This window comes from Felis catus, chromosome E3 (genome assembly GCF_018350175.1).
Source record: "Felis catus isolate Fca126 chromosome E3, F.catus_Fca126_mat1.0, whole genome shotgun sequence".
NCBI lineage: Eukaryota > Metazoa > Chordata > Mammalia > Carnivora > Felidae > Felis > Felis catus.
In genome coordinates this window covers 29,279,013-29,301,838 of record NC_058383.1, presented here as the reverse complement: position 1 = coordinate 29,301,838, position 22,826 = coordinate 29,279,013, and positions in this window count along the sequence as shown.

The following is a 22,826-nucleotide window of genomic DNA, read 5'->3' as shown; positions in this document are numbered from 1 at the left end:
GTGTTTACACACGGAAAGGACACTCCGGGCAGAGAGCGCAGGCTGGGTGAGGTCAGGGTTAACAAGCGATTTGGGCTGAGACCCTCCTCTGCACCCGGCCACAGGCTAGATGCTGGAGTCTGGCCGCAGGACACACTCCACACAGGAAGTCTGAGAAACAAGGTCTGGAAAGGTAGGAGGCAGCTGTGCCCTCCAGGCTCCCAGGCCTTAGGGGCTTCAGCATCTTCTGTGGACCACTCTGTCGGGGATGGGTCCTACAGGGCCTTGGAAAGCTGTTCAGATCCTGGACACGGCTCTCCCTGAGCATCTTTCAAACGCTGTACGCACATTTGCTCTAGAATCAAGGTGAGTACCAAATCTCTCAGCGCAGACACACAGGCTTAGCGATGGCTGGAAGTGCGCTGAGCCACACTGAGCCAAGGCAAGCCCAACTTGGTGACAGATGTCAGCTTCATGCCACCAACCCTTTCGTGTGGCCACACGATCCTCTCCAGCGTTTCTGGTCACCTAATGACCATTCCCCCTCCACTCTTCCCACACGTAGCTTAGCTTCTGAGGAGTCTGATGGCTGCTAATTTGAACCAAATTCAGCTTCCAGAAAGAAACCTCACTTTGATATCCTGGCCATCTTTTCTGCTAGTTTTTATGGCAAGTTACTGAAACCATACACATACTGTGTCATGAGACAAAAAACAAAAGATGCTCATCAACTTTCTGAATACCCTCTTATCGGGCAGGACTGTGTCACAGGTCATTCCAGGAAGGGACCACGGAAGATGGCCCGGCAGGCGGTCACCCCAGTGGACTCACCCTATGCTACACGTAGTAGACTCGAAAGCATCTAAAACCCCAAGGAAGCAAATGCCAGTGTCGTCGTGTCCAAAGCTGAAATTTAACTGATGAGGAGGAGGGGCCTTTATTCAGGTTGATAGTTAAGAATTTAAAGTGCTTCTAGGGCACCTGGGTGGCTCAGTGGGTTAAGCACCTGACTCAATTTCAGCTCAGGTCATGATCTCCCAATCCATGACTTGGATCGAGCCCCAGGTGAGGCTCGGGGCTGACAGCGTGGAACCTGCTTGGGATTCTCTGGCTCTGGCTCTCTCTGCCCCTCTCATGTTCATTCTCTCTCTCAAAAATAAACTTAAACACACACACACACACACACACACACACACACACAAGAATTTAAAGCAATTCCCATCAGACACTCCAGTATAGGCCTTCGAAGGCTTTTCTGTGCTCCTTGTCTCACGGCTGCAAGGAAGTCAAGTCACGCTAAACAGAACGGCCAACAAAGCTGTCTGCCGGTGAGGTTCTCCAGACCAAGAGTGCAGTTACAGTGGTTTTGTTACAACAAAAAAGCACTAGGAAAGGTCTGCGGAGCTGTTGAGACACAGTAGCTTTATATGCTTTACTTAAATTATGTCAAGCAACTTGGAAGGCTGACCAGGACATCACATTCACTGGAGATACAGAAGCCACAATGGGCAGACCAAAAAAAGGTACTACGACGGAAAGCTACTTAATCCTTCTGTGCACGCTCCTCGTACGCAGCACTGGTGAATGGGAATGCAACCATGGACAGAAACCTAGTCAGTGCTGCAAGATCCCAGACCCGGTGCCAAACACTTTGTGCGTATTACCTCATTTAGCCACAAGTCTGTGAGCTACGAACTGTGATTACCCCCATTTTACAGATGTGGCAACTGAGGACCGGGAGGGGAATGACTTCCCCAAAATTACAAAGAAAGCAGAGCGTGGATCTGAGACTACGCTTCTGATACCCCAGAACCCAGACTATTTCTGCAGACTTGGTGCCCACAACGCTTCATCTCCATTAGGATATATTACAGATTCAGTTGATCACAGCTGACTTCATTTACGTCAAAGGGTTCACCCCAACTGGCTGTCTCTCAAGTCTCAGTCTCACACATTTTATGAAGTAGCTACTCCTAGGAATAGTGTGTGGCATTCACGGCACAGCTTTTACCTGGCCAGCCAGCTACAACCTGGATTACACGACTGGGGCGTGGTAAATGAACCTGCTGGCCAAGCCACACGCAATGAGTGACTCCCTGTCCAACACTGCCTATCACGGCTGGGACTTCTGTAGCCACTTAAAGCACATCCCAAAGCCCAAGAGTTTCAGAACAATTTTACAACACCTAGTCAAGTTGGAGATACAAACTCTGTGACTTAACTTTGTTGGTCTACCTCCTTGAGAAACACCCATGCCCCCAGACAGGTGCCAGAATCAACACTAAAGCGTCGTTTACAGAGCCAATGAGAAAAACAACCCATATGCCTTTCAATTGGAGAACTTTTAAACAAAGCAGTTTACATCAAATGTGTCCATGTAAGAGAATCTCAAAATGCTTAGGAGAAAAAAGTGCAGGATGAAGCAGGCCTAAGTAACATTTTTTGTTGTTTTTTGCAGGGGAGAGGGGTAAAGGGACAGGGGGAGAGAGAATCTTAAGCAGGTTCCACGCCCAGCACAGAGCCTGGCATGGGGCTTGATCTCACAACCATGAGATCATGACCTGAGCCAAAATCAAGAGTCACACGCCCAATCAAGCCACCCAGGTGCCCGTCAAGTAACATATTTTTATGTTTATTTATTTGGGGGGCGAGGGGACAGAGAATCCTAAGCAGGCTCTGTGTGGGGCTCGAACCCACAAACTGTGAGATCATGACCGAGCCAAAATGAAGAATCAGACACTTAACTGACTGAGCCGTGCAGGCACCTGCAAGTAACATTTTAAAACAAGAATGCTGTGTGCAGTTTTCTGTATACAAAGATACTAAATACAAAAACATGGCTGGTAAAGATTCAAGATTTCAATTTTTCAATTTCTAAGATCAATTTCAACATTCAGGATACATCTAGAAAGAAAAGGAATTAGGTAGTAGTAGGTATAAAGTAAGTTTCAATTAATACTGAATATTTTATTTCTTCACTGTTCTTTTTAAGAATTCTATAGCCATAGGGGCACCTGGGTGGCGCAGTCGGTTAAGCGTTCCACTTCAGCCAGGTCACGATCTCGCGGTCCGTGAGTTCGAGCCCCGCGTCAGGCTCTGGGCTGATGGCTCGGAGCCTGGAGCCTGTCTCCGATTCTGTGTCTCCCTCTCTCTCTGTCCCTCCTCCATTCATGCTCTGTCTCTCTCTGTCCCAAAAATAAAAATAAAAACGTTGAAAAAAAAAAAAAAAGAATTCTATAGCCATATAGAAAACCATTAACATTTGCTTACTGGCAGTTGGTTTCTTTATTCTCCCCCATTCTTTTCTGTGAATTGGAAATATTTTATGTAAAAAAAGGTTTAAAATAAAGAAAGTTATTAGGGAATACTATATACAACTGTATACCAATAAATTAATTTAGATAAAACAAATTCCTAGAAAGAGACAACTATCAAAAATTAAGAAATCAGAAATATGAATCGACTATAACAAATACAGAAAACTAATTATTTTTTTTAATTTTTTAATGTTTATTATTTTTGAGAGAGAGAGAGAGACATATTGCGAATGGGGGAGGGGCAGAGAGAGGGAGACAGAGAATCCAAAGCAGGCTCCAGGCTCTGAGCTGTCGGAACAGAGCCCGACTTGGGGCTCCAACTCACGAACCGTGAGATCATGACCTGGGCCGAAGTTGGACGCTTAAACTGAGCCATCCAGGAGCCCGTGAATTAGTTTTTAAAAACTACTAATGAGTTGGCTTCACAGTGGTAAATTCTACCAGAAATTCAAAGAATACCGACCTTTCACAAACATCTTTGAAAAAAATAACTCATTCTATTAGGTATCACCCTGACACCAACACCAAATAAAGACGTCATCAGAAAAGAAAAGAAACAGACCAATACTGCTTAGGAGTATACACACAAACAACCTTAAAAAAAAAGACTAGCAAACCAAGTCCAACAACGTATAGAAAGTATTATACACCAGGACCCAGTGGGGCATATCTCAGGAATCTAAAGTTGGTCTAACATCTGAAAATGATTAACGTAATGCTCAGTATCAACAGAATAAGGTACAAAAGCTATATAATCATACCAGATGAAAAATGCATCTGACAAAATTCAATATACCCTCGTGATAAAAATACATAATGAACTAGTACTAGAAGTGAATTTTCTCAAACTGATAAAGGTCATCTAAACGAAACCCACAGCTAACATGATGCTTAACTGTGAAAGACTGGATACTTGTCCCCAGTGATCACGGAAAAAACAAGGATGACCACTTTGACCACCTCTATTTGAAACTGTGCCAGAGGTTCTAACCAGGACAATTGTGCAAGAAAGAGAAGAAAACTCATCAGACTGGAAAGGAAGAAGTAAAACTATGTTAATTTATACTAGATGATAGGATCTTGTATATAAACGATCCTAAGGAACCCACTAAAAATCTAACATTTCTTTTTTCAAATTTTTTTAAATGTTTATTTTTTGAGAGAGAGGGACAGAGAGACAGAGTGTGAGTGGGGGAGGGGCAGAGAGGGAGGGTCACACAAAGAATCTGAAGCAGGCTCCAGGCTGTCAGCACAGAGCCTGACGTGGGGCTCCAACTCACGAACCGTGAGGTCATGACCTGAGCCGAAGTCAGACGCTTAACCAGCTGAGCCATCCAGGTGCCCCTGTTGTATTTCTAAACAGTAACAGTGAACAAACCAAAAATGAAGAAAGCAATTCCACTTACATTAGCATCAAAAAGAATAAAATACTTATGAGTAAATTTAATAACGTAAGTGCAAGACATACTCTGAAAACTATAAAATGGTGCAGAAAACAACTGAAGGAGACACAAATAAATGAAAAAACATCCCATGTTCATGAATCAGAAGATTTAGTATTTTTACAATGGCAATATTCCAAAAATTGATCTCCAGATTAAATATACTCCCTACCCAAATCCCAGCTGACTCTTTGCTGGAATGTATGAGCTGATCATAAAATTCATATGGAAATTCAAGGTACCCAGAATAGCCAAAACAATATCGAGAAAGAAAAATAAAGTTGGAGGACTCACACTTCCTGACTTTAAAACTTACTACAAAGCTACATTAATCCAAACTTTGGTATATGAGCATAAGGCTAGATATGTATGGGGCACCTGGATGGCTCAGGTGGTTAAGCATCTGAGTTGTGCTCAGGTCATGATCTCATGGCTCGTGGGTTCAAGCTCCGCGTCGGGCTCTGTGCTGACAGCTCAGAGCCTGGAGCCTGCTTTGGATTCTGTGTGTCCCTCTCTCTCTCTGCCCCTCCCCTGCACACGCTTGCGTGCTCTCTCTCTCTCTCAAAAATGAACAAACATTAAAAACAAAAAGGATAGACACATAAATCAATGGAACAGGATTGAGAGTCCAGAAATAAACTCTCATATTTATGACCAATTAAAAAAAAATTATTCTCTTAGAGCAGTTTTAGGCTTACAGCAAAATTAAGAGGGAGGTATAGAGAGTTCTATACACCCTCTGCACCATTACCGACATCCCCACTGGAGTGGTGCATTTGTTACAGTTGATGACCCTACACTGACACACCATTATCACCCAAAGTTCATAGTTTACACTAGGGTTCACTCTTGGTGGTGTACATTCTATGGGTTTGGAAATAAGTACCATGACATGTATTGATCACCATGCTATCATATGGAGTATTTTCACTGCCCTAAATATCCCCTGTGTCTTCCTATTCATCTCTCCCCACAACCCAACCTCTGGCAACCACTTTTTTTTTTTTTTTTTTTTTTACTGTCTCCATGGTTTCCCTTTTCGAAAGTGTCATATAGTTGAGATCACACAATATGAGGCCTTTCTTGGATTGACTGCTTTCACTTCAGAATATGCATTTAAGGTTCTTCCATGTCTTCTCGGGGCTTGACAGCTCGTCTCCTTTCAGCACTGAATAACATTCTACTGTCTGGATGTACCAGTTTATTAATCAATTCATCTCCTGGTGGGCGGTTCCCAAGCTCTGCCAAGCGTGAATAAAGATGCTGTAAATAGCTGTGTGCAAGTTTTTATGTGAATAAGTTTTTGTGGAAAATTGTTCCAATCACTAATCATCAGGGAAATGCAAATCAAAACCATACTGAGATACCCCCTCATACCTGTTGGAAGGACTATTATCACAAAGTCAAAAGATAACAGCTATCGGCAACGATGTAGAGAAATCAGAACCCTTATACAATGGGAACGTAAGTTGGTACAATTATGGAGAAGAGCATCAAGTTTTCTCAAAACACTAAAAATACAACTATGTATTAGAACTAGCAATAGGTCCAGCAATCCCACTGTAGGAAAACATCCAGGAGAATTAAAATCACTACTCAAAATAGAGACCTGCACTCCAGCGTTCATTGCATTATTATTCACAGTCGCTAAGATAAGGAAACAACCTAAGTGTCCATCGACAGATGAATGGAAAAAGCAAATGTGGTGTGTATACACAACAGAATAGGATTCAACCTTTAAAAAGAAGGAAATCCTGACATTTGCAAAACCATACATGAACGGGAGGACATCAAGCTAAGTGAAATAAGCCAGACACCGACAAATCCACATGAGCTCATGTACATGTGGAATGTAAAAAAGCCAAACTCACAGAAGGAGAGTAGAATAATGGTTGCCAGGGGCAGCAAGGGAGGAGAAACAGGGAGATGTTGGTCAAGGTATAAGATGAACTTTCAGGCATAAGATGAATAGCTTATGGGGATCTAATGTACAACACAGTGACTGTGTTTAATCATACTGTACTATGTACCTGAAATTTGCTAAAAGAGTAAAATTTTTTTTTTAGTAGGTCTTGGTTTTCTCACCACATACACACAAATATGGGAACGTTGTGAGGTAATGAGTCTGTTAATTAGCTTGATTGTGCTAATCATTTCACAATATATATCAAATCATCACAATGTATACCTTTAAATATACATGATTTTAATTTGTCCACAATACCTCAATTAAGCTGGCGGGTGGATTTAAATGATGAAAGAAAAAAAACAACTGAAGGGTGCCTGGGTGCTCAGTCAAGTTACGCCTCTGACTCTTGATTTTGGCTCAGGTCCTGATCTCAAGGCTCATGAGTTAGAGCCCTGCATCAGGCCCCGAGCTAATGGCACAGAAGCCCGCTTGGGATTCTCTCTCCCCCTCTGCCCCTCCTCCACTCATGCTCACGCACTCTCAAAATAAATAAGCCTTGGGGCGCTTGGGTGGCGCAGTCGGTTAAGCGCCCGACTTCAGCCAGGTCACGATCTCGCGGTCCGGGAGTTCGAGCCCCGCGTCGGGCTCTGGGCTGATGGCTCAGAGCCTGGAGCCTGTTTCTGATTCTGTGTCTCCCTCTCTCTCTGCCCCTCCCCCGTTCATGCTCTGTCTCTCTCTGTCCCAAAAATAAATAAAAACCTTGAAAAAAAATTTAAAAAAAATAAATAAATAAGCCTTAAAAAAAAACACAACCGAGTATTTTATTATACAACAAACTGTCCTTCAGAAATGAGGGAGAAATTAAGACAGCCCCAGATTAGCAAAAGCTGAAGGACTACATCACTAGTCCTGCCCTTCAAGAAATGCTAAAGGGAGTCCTTGAAGTTGAAATGGAAGAACAGACCGTAATAACCCAAAGTCATGTGAAAATACAAAATTCTCCAGCAAAGGTATATATATGACAAATAAAAAATTGTAATGTTGTCATTTTGGTTCTTATCTGCACTTTTTACTCCTCCATAGGATATCAAGGACAAAATCATGCAAATAATTCTACATCTACATTAGTGGGTTCATAACATATGATGGAACCTGTGACATCAATAATCTAAGGGGGGGAAGTGAGGTAAAGATACAGGATTTTTACATGTAAGTGAAGTGAAGTAACCAATTTAGATACATTGTTATAACTTTAGGATGTTATATGTGATCCTCATTGTAACCACAAAGAAAATATATACGGAATATACATAGAAGGAAATGAGAAGGGACTCAAAACTAGTCATGACTAGAAAAAAATCATCTGAAGACAAAGGCAGGAAGGAAGGATAGAAATGAAGAAGAAGCCACAGGAAGTACAGAAAATAAATAAAATGGCAATATTAAGTGCTCCCCTGTCAGTAATTAACTGCAAATGGATGAAACTCCTCATTTAAAAATCACAACTTGACAGAATGGATTAAAAAAACAGGACTGACCCAGTTATATGCTGTCTGTAAGGGACTCACCACAGACACAAGACCATGCATAGACCGAAAGTGCAAGGATGGAAAAACTTATTCCATGCCAGTAGTAAACCCAAAAGAGAACAGGAACAGCTACACTATTATCAGACAAAATAGACTCTAAATCAAAAACTTTTACAAGTGCTAAAGAAGGACACTAAATAATTATAAAGGGGTCAATTCACAAGTATATAATGACTATACACATATGCACACATCACAGATGAAATATATAAAGCAAACATTGACAGAATATACCAATAACTCCTATAATTCATCAACAATCAAAAAAAGCCACCAATTTTAAGATAAACAAGCAACTTGAATAGACTTTTCTCCAAAGAAAGTATATAATGGTCAATGAGCACATGACAAGATGTTCAGCATTAATAATCATTAGGGAAATGCAAATCAAAATCCCATGAGGTATACTCTCACACCCATTAGGATAAATACTAAAAAGAAAGAAAGGAAAGAAGGAAAGGAGGGAGAGAGGAAGGGGGAGAAAGAAAGGAAGGAAGGAAGGAAGGAAGGAAGGAAGGAAGGAAGGAAGGAAGGAAGGAAGGAAGGAAGGAAGGAAGGAAGAAAGAGAGAAAGAAGAAAGGGAGGGATGGATAAAATAACAGTTACTGCTGGGTGCAGATTTGGAGACATTGCAACCCTTGTGTAGTTGATAAGAATGTACAATGGTGTAGCCACTATGGAAAACAACCTGACTGTTCCCTCAAAAAAATTAACAGAATTACCATATGATCCAGCAATTCTACTCTGCATATCTACTCAGGAGAGCAGGATCTTAAAGAGATATTTGCATACACCCTTGTCCATAAGAGAATTATTCATGGTAGCCAAAAAAAGGTAAAAGAAACGCATTTCCATTGATGAATGAATGGATAAACAAAATGTGGTATATACATACAAGGGAATATTATTCAGCCTTAAAAGTTCAAAGAAAGACAATTCAGATCCACAGCTAGACAGCAGAATGGTACTCAGCAGGGGTTGTCATAGGGGACAATGGAGACTTATTGTTTTGTGGGTACAGAGCTGCAGTTTTGCAAGATGAAAGTATTTCTGGAGATGGACAATAATTATGGTGACACAACTGAATGTACTTAAGACTACTGACCTATACATCTAAGATGGTAAAATTTATGTTATGTGTGTTTTACCACTATTTAAACGTTGTTTAAGCAGCCGGGAGGAGGGGGTACACATTATTTATAATGGAGCAAAGATATGGATTATGGCAGATTTCTTGTTGCAAATAATATAAGCTAGAAGGTAATGGAGTACCATCTTTAAAATACTGGAAGAAAAGAAAGCTGTTAGCCTATGGTTCTATTACCTGCAAAACTATCTTTCAAAAATGAAGGCAAGATTTCCTCAGACATGCAAAAGCTGGAACAATTCATCACCTACAGATTCTTACAACAAGAAATATTAAAGGAAGTTCTTCAGAACAAAGGAAAATGATTCCAGATGCATCTCTGGATCTACACAAAGAAATGAAGCGCACCAGAAACAGTAACTATACAAGTATATCACAACTTTTCTTAGTATTTAAATCTCCTGAAGGATCATTAACTGGAATAGAAAACAAACAGGAATATGATAAACATATCCATATCAACTGTCTTATTAAATGTAAACGGTCTAAATAATCCAATTAAAAGGCAGCGATTTTCAGAATGGCTAAAAAAGCCAAACCTAACTCTATGCTGCCTACAAGAAATACTCTTCAATTATAAAGACACAGGTATAGCTTAAAAGTAAACATATAGAAAAAGGTACACTAGGATAATACTACTCAATTATTGAAATGGCTATATTTATTTTTTTTGAAATGGCTGTATTTTTATGAGACAAAATTTCAAAGATTTTCAGAGCAAAGAACAGGACCAGAGATAAACAAGATCATATCATAATGATAAATTCATCAAAAGTCAAAACAATTCTGTTTATGTACTTAACAGATTGAAACAACATGAAACAAAAAATTACAGAATTTCGAAGAGATACTGGCAAACCCACAATTACAGAGATTTTAATATCCTCTCAGCAACTGATAGAACAAGTCAAAAGAAATTGAGTAGGGATTTTTTTAAGATTTTAAAATTCTAGCCACCAATTTGATACATATGAAACATTTTACCCAACAACAGAATATGCGTTTTTTACAAAGGCACATCTTCCCCTCCCACAATGGAATTAAATAAGGAATCGATAAAAGGAAGATCCTTTTGAAAATCCCCAAATATTTGGAAACTATAAACTGTGGGTCAAAAAAATAAGTCAAAAGAGAAAATAAGTATTTTTAACTGAAAGAAAATAAAAACAATATATCAAAGGGTATGCTATGCTGCTAAAGCAGTACATGAAGGGAAATGAATGGTAATAAAAGCCTTTAATAAAAAAGAAGGGTCTCGCAGGCCAGAAAGGAGAGGCAGGATATATTCAATGTGTTGAATTGGAAAAATATGCAGCCAAAAATTCTTTGTCTAGCAAGGATGTCATTTAAAATAGAAGGAGAGATCAAAAGTTTCCCAAACAAAAATTAAAGGAGTTCGTGACCACCAAACCAGCCCTGCAAGAAATTTTAAGGGGGACTCTCTGAGTGGAGAAAAGACAAAATACATATACATATACACACACACACACACACACACACACACACACACACACACACACGTGTGTGTGTGTGTGTGTGTGTGTGTGTGTGTGTGTGTATGTATATATATAAACAAAGACCAAAAGCAACTAAGACTAGAAAGGACGAGAGAACACCACCAGAAACTCCAACTCTACAAGCAACATAATGACAATAAATTCGTGTCTTTCAGTACTCACTCTAAACATCAATGGACTAAATGCTCCAATCAAAAGACAAAAGGTAACAGAATGGATAATAAAACATGATCCATCTATATGCTGTTTACAAGAGACCCACTTTAGACCTAAAGACAACCTTCATTGAAAATAAGGGGATGGAGAACCATCTATCATGCTAATGGTCAACAAAAGAAAGCCAGAGTAGCCATACTTGTATCAGACAATCTAGACTTTAAAATACAGACTGTAAAAGATGAAGAAGGGCATTATATCACAAAATTAAGGGGTCTATCCACCAAGAAAACCTAACAATTGTAAACATTTATGCTCCAAATGTGAAAGCACCCAAATATATAAATCAATTAATCACAAACATAAAGAAACTCATTGATAATAATACCATAATAGAAGGGGACTTCAACACCCCGCTTACAGCAATAGAGAGATCATATAATCAGAAATTCAACAAGGAAACAATGGCTTTGAATGACACACTGGACCAGATGGACTTAACAGATATATTCACAACATTTTATCCTACAGCAGCGGAATATACATTCTTTTGCAGTGCACATGGAACATTCTCCAGAATAGATCACATACTGGGACACAAATCAGCTCTCAAGAAGTACAAAAAGGTAGAGATCATACAGTACATATTTTCAGACCACAATGCTATGAAACTCAAAATCAACCACAAGAAAAAAAAATGGAAAGATAGCCAATACTTGAAGACTAAAGAACATCCTACTAAAGAATGAATGGGCTAACCAAGAAGTTAAAGAGGAAATTAAAAAGTACATGGAAGCCAATGAAAATGGTAACATTAAAACCTCCAGGACACAGCCAAGGTGGTCATCAGAGGGAGGTATAAAACAATCCAGACCTTCCTAAAGAAGGAAGAAAGGTCTCAGGTACACAACCTAACGATACACCTTAAAGAGCTGGAAAAAGAACAGCAAATAAAACCCAAAACCAGCAGATGACGGGAAAAATAATGATTAGAGCAGAAATCAATGCTATCAAAACAAACATAAACAAACAAAAAACAAAACAGTAGAACAGATCAATGAAACCAGAAGATGGTTCTTTGAAAGAACTAACAAAAATGATAAACCTCTAGCCAATTGGATCAAAAAGAAAAAGGAAAGGACCCAAATAAATAAAATCAAGAAGGAAAGAGGAGAGATCACAACCAACACTGCAGAAATACAAACAATAGTAAGAAAATATATGAGCAATTATACGCCAAAAAAATGGGCAATCTGGACGAAATGGACAAATTCCTAGAAACATATACACTACCAAAACTGAAACAGGAAGAAACAGAAAATTTGAACAGACCCATCCATAACCAGTAAAGAAATCGAATTAGTAATCAAAAATCTGCCAAAAAACAAGAGTCCAGGGCCAGATGACTTTCCAGGGGAATTCTACCAAACATTTAAGGAAGAGTTAACACCTATTCTCTTGAAGCTGTTCCAAAAAATAGAAATGGAAAGAAAACTTCCAAACTCTTTCTATGAAGCCAGCATTACCTTGATTCCAAAACCAGGCAAAGACCCCATTAAAAAGGAGAACTATAGACCAATTTCCCTGATGAACATAGATGCAAAAATCCTCAAAAAAATATTAGCCAACCAGATACAACAATACATGAAAAAAATTATTCACCACGACCAAGTGGGATTTATACCTGGGATGCGAGGCTGGTTCAATATCTGCAAAACAATCAGTGTGATTCATCACATTAATAAAAGAAAGGACAAGAACCACATGATCCTCTCAATAGATGGAGAGAAAGCATTAGACAAAATACAGCATCCTTTCTTGATAAATACCCTCAAAGTAGGGCTAGAAGGATCATACCTTGAGATCATAAAAGCCATATATGAAAAACCAAATGCTAATATCATCCTCAATGGGGAAAAGTGGAGAGCTTTCCCCCCTAAGGTCAGGAACGAGACAGGGATGTCCACTCTCGCCACTGTTATTCAACATAGTATTGGAAGTCTTAGCCTCAGCAATCAGATAACACAAAGAAATAAAAGGCATTCAAATCATCCAGGGGGAAGTCAAACTTTCACTCTTTGCAGATGACATGATACTCTACATGGAAAACCCAAAAGGTTCCACCAAAAAACTGCTAGAACTGATCTGTGAATTCAGCAACGTTACAGCATACAAAATCAATGCACAGAAATTGGTCGCATTCCTATACACCAATAATGAAGCAACAGAAAAACAAGGAATCAATCCCATTTACAATTGCCCCAAAACCCATAAAATACCTAGGAATAAATCTAACCAAAGAGGTGAAAAATCTATACACTGAAAACTATAGAAAGCTTATGAAAGAAATTGAAGAAGACACACACACAAAAATGGAAAAATATTTCATGGTCCTGGATAGGAAGAACAAATATTGTTAAAATATCAATACTACCCAGAGCAATCTACATATTCAATGCAATCCCTATCAAAATAACACCAGTATTCTTCACAGAGCTACAACAAACCATCCTAAAATTTGTATGGAACCAGAAAAGACCCCAAATAGCCAAAGCAACTTTGAAAAAGAAACCGAAAGCAGGACGCATCACAATCCCAGACTTCAAGCTGTATTACAAAGCTGTAATCATCAAGACAGTATGGTAGTGGAACAAAAACAGACACTCAGATCAGTGCAACAGAATAGAGAACCCAGAAATGGACCCACAAACGTATGGCCAACTAATCTTTGACAAAGCAGGAAAGAATCAACAGTCAGCAAGTGGTTCTGGGAAAACTGGACACTGACATGCAGAAAAATGAACATGGACCACTTTCTTACACCATACACAAAAACTCAAAACGGATGAAAGACCTAAACGAAAGACAGGAAGCCATCAAAATCCTCGAGGAGTAAGCAGGCAAAAACCTCTTTGATCTCGGCCACACCAACTTTTTCTCAACATGACTCCGGAGGCAAGGGAAACAAACGCAAAAATGAACTATTGGGATCTCATCAAAATAAAAAGCTTCTGCACAGCAAAGGAAACAATCAGCAAAACTAAAAAGCAACCAACAGAATGGGAGCAGGTAATTGCAAACGACTTATCAGATAAAGAGTTAATATCCAAAATCTATAAAGAACTTACAAACTCAACATCCAAAATAACAATCCAGTGAAGAAAAGGGCGAAAGACATGAATAGACACTTCTCCAAAGAAGACATCCAGATGGCCAACCGACACATGAAAAAATGCTCCACATATCACTCATCATCCAGGAAATACAAATTAAAACCATAATGAGATACCACCTCACACCAGTCAGAATGGCTAAAATGAACAACTCAGACAACAACAGATGTTGGCAATGATGCAGAGAGAGAGGATTTCTTTTGCATTGTTGGTGGGAATGAAAACTGGTGCAGCCACTCTGGAAAACAGTGTGGAGGTTCCCCAAAAAACTAAAAATAGAAGTACCCTACAACCCAGCAATTGCACTATTAGGTGTTTATCCAAGGGACACAGGTGTGTTGTTTCGAAAGGGCACATACACCCCAATGTTTATAGCAGCACTATCAACAACAGCCAAAGTACGGAAAGAGCCCAAATGTCCATCGACGGATGAATGCATAAAGAAGATGTGGTATATATATGCAATGGAGTATTACTCGGCAATCAAAAAGAATGAAATCTTGCTATTTGCAACTACGTGGATGGAACTGGAGGGTATTATGCTAAGTCAAATTAGAGAAAGACAAATATCGTATGACTTCACTCATACGAGGACTTTAAGAGACAAAACAGATGAACATAAGGGAAGGGAAGCAAAAATAATATAAAAACAGGAAGGGGGACAAAACATAAGAGACTTTTAAATATGGAGAACAAACTGAGGGTTGCTGGAGGGGTTGTGGGAGGGGCGATGGGCTAATGGGTAAGTGGCACTAAAGTATCTACTCCTGAAATCATTGTTGGACTATATGCTAAGTAACTTGAATGTAAATTAAAAAAAAAAAATTAAAATTTTTTTAAATAAAAAAAAAGAAGGGTCTCAAATCAATGGCTTCAGTGTCCATCTTAAAAAACTGGAAAAATAAAAGCAGATTAAACCTAAATTAAGTAGAAGAAAGTAAATAATAAAGGTCAAAACCAAAATACACAAAATAGAAACACAGGAAAGCAATAACAAAGAAAATGGAAGTAGAAGCTGGTCCCTGGAGAACATCAATAAAATGGATAAACCTCTACCAAATTACCGATATCAGGAATGAGGGAGGTGACATCAGACCGATTCCACAAACAGGAAGTGGATAATAAGGCATTATCATGAAAAACTTTATGTTGGTATTTCAACAACTTAGATGGAACAATTTCCTTGAAAGATGCCAACTGCAAAAGCTAACTTAAGAAGAAATATATAACAACTAAGGGGCGCCTGGAAGGCTCAGTCGGTTAAGCATCCAACTTTGGCTCAGGTCATGATATCATGGTTCGTGGGTTCAAGCCCTGCATCGGGCTCTGTGCTGACAGCTCAGAGCCCGGAGGCTGCTTAAGGTTCTGTCTCCTTCTCTCTCTGCCCTTCCTCTGCTTGCACTGTCTCGCACGCACTCTCAAAAATAAAATAAAAACAGTAAAAAAAAAAAAAAAAAGGGGCCCTGGCTCCAAGTATAGATACAACTGGGGTTAGGGTTTAAAAAAAAAAAAAAAGAAGGAGAAGGAGAAGGAGAAGAAGAAGAAAAAGAAATAGATAACCTGATTAGACCGGTATCTAAGAAAGAAATGAAATTAATAGTGAGTGAAAAACCTTTTCACAAGGGAAACCCCAGGCCCAGAGACCTTTCCTGGTGACTTCTACCAGTCGTTTATGGAAGAAATAATACTAGTTCCATACAAACTCTCCTAGAAAATTGAAAAGGAGGGAATACTTCCTGTACTGTAAGAATACTTCTTTATTCTACATGTCAGTATCACCCTGACACCAAAGCTTGAAAGAGACATTACTAGAAAAGTCAATTACTGACCAGTATCTTTATGAACATGCACAATTTCTAAATAAATTTTTAGGAAATTGGATGCAACAATATATAAAAACATAATGCATCATGAGATAAGTGGAGTTTACCTGAGGAATGTGGGGATGGTTGAACATTTGAAAAACATGTAATTCAGCATATTAAGAAACTAAAAAAAATTTAAAGCCATGGTCATCTCAATAGGCAGAAGAAAACATGATGAAATCTGACATTCATTCCTGATTTTTTTTAAAAAATCACCCAACAAAGTGGCAAAAGAAGGAAACTTTCTCCGCCTAATAAAGGGCAAACCCACAGCGGCTAACATCACACTTAAATTTGAAATACTGAATGGTTTCTCTTCAACATCAGAAATTAGCCAAGCCTGTCTCTCGCCACTTCTACTCAACATTGTACTGAAAGTTTTAGCCAATAAAGAAAAATAAAGATTAAAAAGGAAGACATAAAATGCAGGATTCACAGATGACATGACTATCTGTGTAGAAATCTGGAGGAATGTACCACAATACAACTAATACGTGAGTTTGACAAGATGGCAGAATGTCAGGTTGGTGCAAGAAACTTAAGTGTATTTCTAGCTACCAGTAATGAACAATCAGGAATTGAAATTTTTAAAATAATATCATTTATAATAGCATCATAAATATGAACTACATATGGATAAATCTGACAAAAGATGTAACAGATGTGGACACTGAAAACTACAAAACACTGTTCACATTAAAGAACACCAACAAAAATCAAGAGATGTATCATGTTCATGAACTGGGAAACTCAGTACTGACAACATGTCAGTTTTCTCCAAAATGACCTACAGTTTCAATGGAATCCCAGCAGGCTCTTTGGAGAAACTGTTACCGGGTTCCCAGATCCACAAGAAAATGCAAAGGAACTAAAATAATCAAAAAGAACAAAGTTGGGATACCAACACTACCCTGACTGCAAGACTTACAAAGCTATGGTAATTAAGACAGTGTGGAATTGGTATAAAAACAGACAAAGAGATCAAGGGAACAAAATAGAGCCCAGAAGTAGGAATATGAACAACTTATTTTCAACACAGGTACAAAGGAAATCAGTGGAGAAAAGACAGGATTTACAACAAAAGATACCGGAACGATTTTATCTCTATATACAAAAAAGTGAACTTCAGTTCATAACTTATATCATATACCAAATTAACTCTTAAAGGGATCATTTTTGCTAAACTTGAAATTACAAAACTTTCTATAGGAAAATACCTTTGTGATTTTGAGTTGGGCAAAGATTTCTTTTATATATACATCAAGAAAAGAATGATGCGTGGGGCACCTGGGTGGTTCTGTCGGTTGAACTTCCCACTTCAGCACAGGAGTTCAAGCCCCACACTGGGCTCGCTGCTGTCAGCACAGGGCCTGTCTCGGATCCTCTGTGCCCCTCTCTCTGCCCCTTTCCTGCTTGTGCTCATTCTCTCTCTCAAAAATAAATAAACAAACAACAAAAAAAAGAATGATGAGCATAAGAACAGACACAGTGGATGTCATCAAAAGTTAAAACTTCTGCTCCTAAAAGGACACTGTTAAGGGAATGAAAAGAGCCACAGGAGAAAATATTGAAAATCAAATTTCTGATGACGTAATGGTATCCAGAATAGATCAAGAACTTGCTCAATTCGATAAGAAAAGAAACCACCCAATAAAACAATGCAGAAGGGATTTTTTTTTTTAATGTCCTGGCAGGAGCATGCCTTTTCTTTTTATAATTATTTGTTTTTGGGGGGGGGGGGAGGAGGGAGGGGGAGAGAACAAGCAGGGGAGAGGCAGAGAGAGGGAGAGTAAGAGAATCCCAAGCAGGCTCCTTGCTGTCAGTGCAGAGCCTGACTCGGGGCTCAAATTCATGAATGGTGCAATCATAACCTGGGCTGAAATCAAGAATCAGACGCTCAATGGACCGAGACACCCAGACACCCCAGGGCAGAAGAGATTTGAACAGACACTTCTCCAAAGACCAATGAGTAGTAACACATGAAGAAATGCTCAACATCATTAGTCACTAGAGAAACACAGATTAAAACCACCATGAGATTCCATCCCACACCTGTTAGGATGGCTAAATTTAAAAGACTGACTCTACCAAGCACTGGTGAGAACTGGAACTTTCTTACCCAGCTGGTGGGAATGTGAAAGGCACAACCACCTTGGGAAACAGTTTACCAATTTTTTAAAAAGATAAACATACAGGGGCGCCTGGGTGGCTCAGTAGGTAAATGAATGACTCATGATCTCAGCTCAGGTCTTGATCTCAGGGTCGTGAGTTCAAGCCCTGCACTGGAGTCTACACTGGGCATGACGCCTTCTTAAAAAAAAAAAGAAAAAAGAAAAAAAGATAAACACATGATCCAGCTATCTCACTCCTTTCTATTTACCCAAGATGAATGAAAGCCTTTCAATGTCCTTTCAAAAGCCTGTACATGAAATGTTCATGGGTTCATGGTAGCATTATCCGTAATCGCTCTCAACTGGAAACAACGTAAATGTCCATGCCACTCAGCAGTAACAAGGAATGGATTCTTGCACATGAAATCATGCATGATATGGATGAATCTTAAAAATAAGTATATTGAGTGAAAGAAACCAGGAGGAAAAAAAAATACATGCTGTTTGATTCCATTTATGTAAAACTCCAGGATATGGAAACTAACATAGAGACAGGAAGCAGAATAGTAGTTGCTGAAAGATGGGAGGGAAAGATTCTAAGACGACAATAACAACCAACCCCCCAAAAAACCAAACAGCCCAACTCAAAAGAAAGAAGCCACTCTCACTTTCCACAGGTGTTTTTACCTGACTGGAACTAGTGGCTTCTATTTGAGATAAGCTGAGGTCTGGATGTAGTGTTTGTACTTTCTCCAAATATTTGCCCCTCTGTTATTTTTAGAGAGAGCAGAAGATTACACAGCACTCACTAATATACCAAGACAACCAGCAAAACACAGAGGCAAACACCAGAGCAACCATTCACACTTCCAGCACCGAAGTGCCCAGAGAGCAGCTACGGACTCAAAGCATCACAAGAAAACACAGCGACAGCTTTTTAAGAACGGTGAGGGACAGAACCATGAGAAAGAGCAACCCTACAAGGTTTCCCGTAAAGTCTTATTCAACGTTTCCCTAGGAGAAATTCGCCCATGTCCATAATGGAATGGGGGGAAAGTCACGTTTCACGTTCGACATCTTTGCCCCCAAGTTTTACATACGTATTTATGTTTTCACAGCACTAAAGTAAAACCACCAGGGGAGAACGCAAAAGGTATGTTCTGCTCTGTAGGTAGATGTCTCTTCACATTTGTTCTCATTTCCTTCCGCCCGTTTATCTTTTCCAGTTGCCAAGAACAGCCCTGGGAATAATCACCTCCCACACCCAAATCTGGGGATATGATAATTGGCGTCGGATGACAGGAGATGACATTTTTAAAGTCACTTTGAACTTCATAACATACGTGTAATCTTTAAGCATGTAAACACTGCTTCTGCTCCTACATTTAAGGGAAGGGGGTGTATATGGAAGGTGGCCCAATTACAAGCATAAATTCACCAAAACTCTGTATTGGTTAAAAAAAAAAAAAATTGCAACCCAGATCAAGTGTCATTTATGTAACAGTCATCTTCAAACACAAGGCCCAGAAAATGGTCTCTATCAATCAAAATGACTTCATGGTTAATATGAATCAAGATGTGAGTTTTTGAAAACCCATATAATATTAATAAAGCTAAGGGAAAATAAATTCTTTGCTGCATTGAGAAACACACCCCATGTATCATTCATAGGAGACGCTGGTACTACTTCACACAAAGTGCAGTATTTGCAAAAGAACCATTTTGGGACATTCACATATTGTCTCTTACAAGCTTAAAATACTGAAAAGAACCAAAGATGTTTGTTCACTTTGCACCAACACACCCGTACCCAAAACGCAGGTCCCAACCAGCTGAGAGGACCTCGGCCATGCGGCACACAGAGCTTGTGACTGATTGTCTCCGCTTCTTCACAACCAACTCCACACAAACTTAAACATGAGAGACTCAGGGTGCCTGGGTGGCTCAGTCGGTTAAACGTCTACTTCAGCTCAGGTCATGATCTCGTGATTCGTGGGTTCGAGTCCTGCATCGGGCTCTGTGCTGACAGCTCAGAGCCTGGAGCCTGCTTCGGATTCTGTGTCTCCTTGTCTCTCTGCCCCTCCCTGGCTCACACTCTGTCTCTCTCTCTCTCAAAAATAAATAAACATTAAAAAAAAAAAAAAAAAAGACTTTAAAAATCAGAGACTCAAGGGGCACCTGGGTGGCTCAGGTGGCTGAGCATCTGACTCTTTGTTTCAGCTCAGGTCACAATCTCACCATTTGTGGGTTCAAGCCTCACATCGGGCTCTGCTGCTGGCAACGCGGGGCCTGCTTAGGATTCTGTCTCCCTCTCTCTCTTCCCCTCCATGGCTCGTTCTCTCTGTCCCTCTCAAAACAATATTTAGATAATTTTTTAATACATTTATTTTTTATTTATTTTTTTCTTTTTAATGTTTATTTGTTTTTGAGAGAGAGAGTGTGCGAGCATGAGCAGGGGAAAGGCAGAGAGAAGGATACAAAGAATCTGAAGCAGGCTCCAGGCTCTGAGCTGTCAGCACAGAGCCCGACATGGAGTTCAAACCCACAAAATATGAGATCATGACCTGAGCCGAAGTCAGACGCTTAACCAGCTGAGCCATCCAGGCACTGCTAAAAAAATTTTTTTAATGAGAGCCTCAAACAGAGCCAGTATTGTTCCTGTAGCCTGGTAGCACAGACAGCAGCTCACTCGCCACCAAACGGATGTTTGCTCAAGGCTGCTAAAAAGCAAAAGAAAAGTTATGTTAGGAAAGCAATGACCCTGACATCTCTGTTAAAGAACCCTCACATGCATAAGGAGGCCCAAGCAAAGATACAAGGGCAGCACTGTGTGTAATGAAGAAAAATTCGAAACAACCCCAGCCAGAGGGGAATTAATAAAACCGCTACAGTCACCCAGCACACTAGAGCACGGCAGTTAAAAGGAATTAGAGCCATAGGGAATGATACCGCTGGACATCTGATGCTTTGTGGAGCTTTTAAAAAGGCAAGCTACATAACATGTACAACAGGAGGGATACATAACATGTATCACTGGAGGGAAAATCAATCCCACCCCAAACACTATACTTCCCATGTATAAATACACATCAACACAAAACAAAACAAAAAGATACAGAATGACCCAAAATAAACTCCTAGTAAGACGAGGGGAAGCAGGGGAAGGGAGAGCTGGGAGCGTAGGGCCCCCTGCTACACAAAGAACAAATAATAAGAGAAACAGCAATTTTCTTCTCCATTACTTTCTGCCTTTTTTACATATACATAAAAGCACCATCAATGCTACATGCTAATGTCTGTACCTCAGATAATCTGACCTTTTTAGAGCTTATCCGAAAAACCAAAAAAGAAAAAGAACAAAACTTATTATTCACAGCTGCCAACTCGAGCTTATTCTAGTTCTGGAATGAACCTACTGAAACATGACTTCCCGAGGTTAGAGGTTCTAAGATTGATCTGATGAGATGATACCAGGGCATTCTGTACAACTCTAATGTCTCTGCAGAAAATTTTAATTTACATCTTTGTAACCTTTGGTGTACGGTTGGCATTATTTGTGGAAGGGTGTTGAAGCAATGATCCCCTTTCTGAACCAGGAGACCATTGCTTCTTCTGAATGTTGTCACCGAGATTACACTGACAACACATCCTCCTTCAACTCTCCTCCAGATGTGTCCTGCTGGGGCCCCCACCATTCCTTCACATGGATGGCATGCCAAAAGGAGGTCAACATGGTTACCACAAGCATCCCACCTACTCCTCCACTGAAAATCACAGGAAATTCACATAATGAAATGCAAAGGAAATGAGTTTAGACTCCAAGACCCAGAGGCACCAGCAAGAAGCAACGGTGAAATGAAATATTCAACTTCCTCCATACTGACCTACAGATTCTATGCACTCCCCATCAAAATCCCGGCAGGCATGTGTCGAAACTGATGAGCGGTGTCTACTAATCATACGGAAACGCAAAGGACTAGAATGCAAGAAACAATTCTGGAAAAGAAGAATGAAGATGGAGGGTTTATAACATTTGATTTCAGCACTCACCGGAAAACACAAGCATCAGGACTGGGGGGTAACTGGCCTGCAAATAAGCATTCTCATCAACAAAACACAGCACACACTCCAGAAACAGACCACAAATACAAAGGAAACTGAATTTTTTTTTTTGCAACGTTTATTTTTATTTTGGGGACAGAGAGAGACAGAGCATGAACAGGGGAGGGGCAGAGAGAGAGGGAGACACAGAATCGGAAACAGGCTCCAGGCTCTGAGCCATCAGCCCAGAGCCTGACGCGGGGCTCCAACTCCCGGACCGCGAGATCGTGACCTGGCTGAAGTCGGACGCTTAACCGACTGCACCACCCAGGCGCCCCAGGAAACTGAATTTTAACACAGGTACCGCCACAATTCCATGGGGAGAGGATAATCATTTCAACCGATGGTGCTGTAACAATTTGATAGTCATCTGGGAAAAGCATGAACATCAAGCCGTACCTCACACCATACAGATAAATGGACTCAAAACGGATCACAGGCCTAAATGTAAAACGTCAAACGATAAAATTCCAGAAAACCTTGGTGACCTAGGTACACATGACCTACCTCGACATGACCT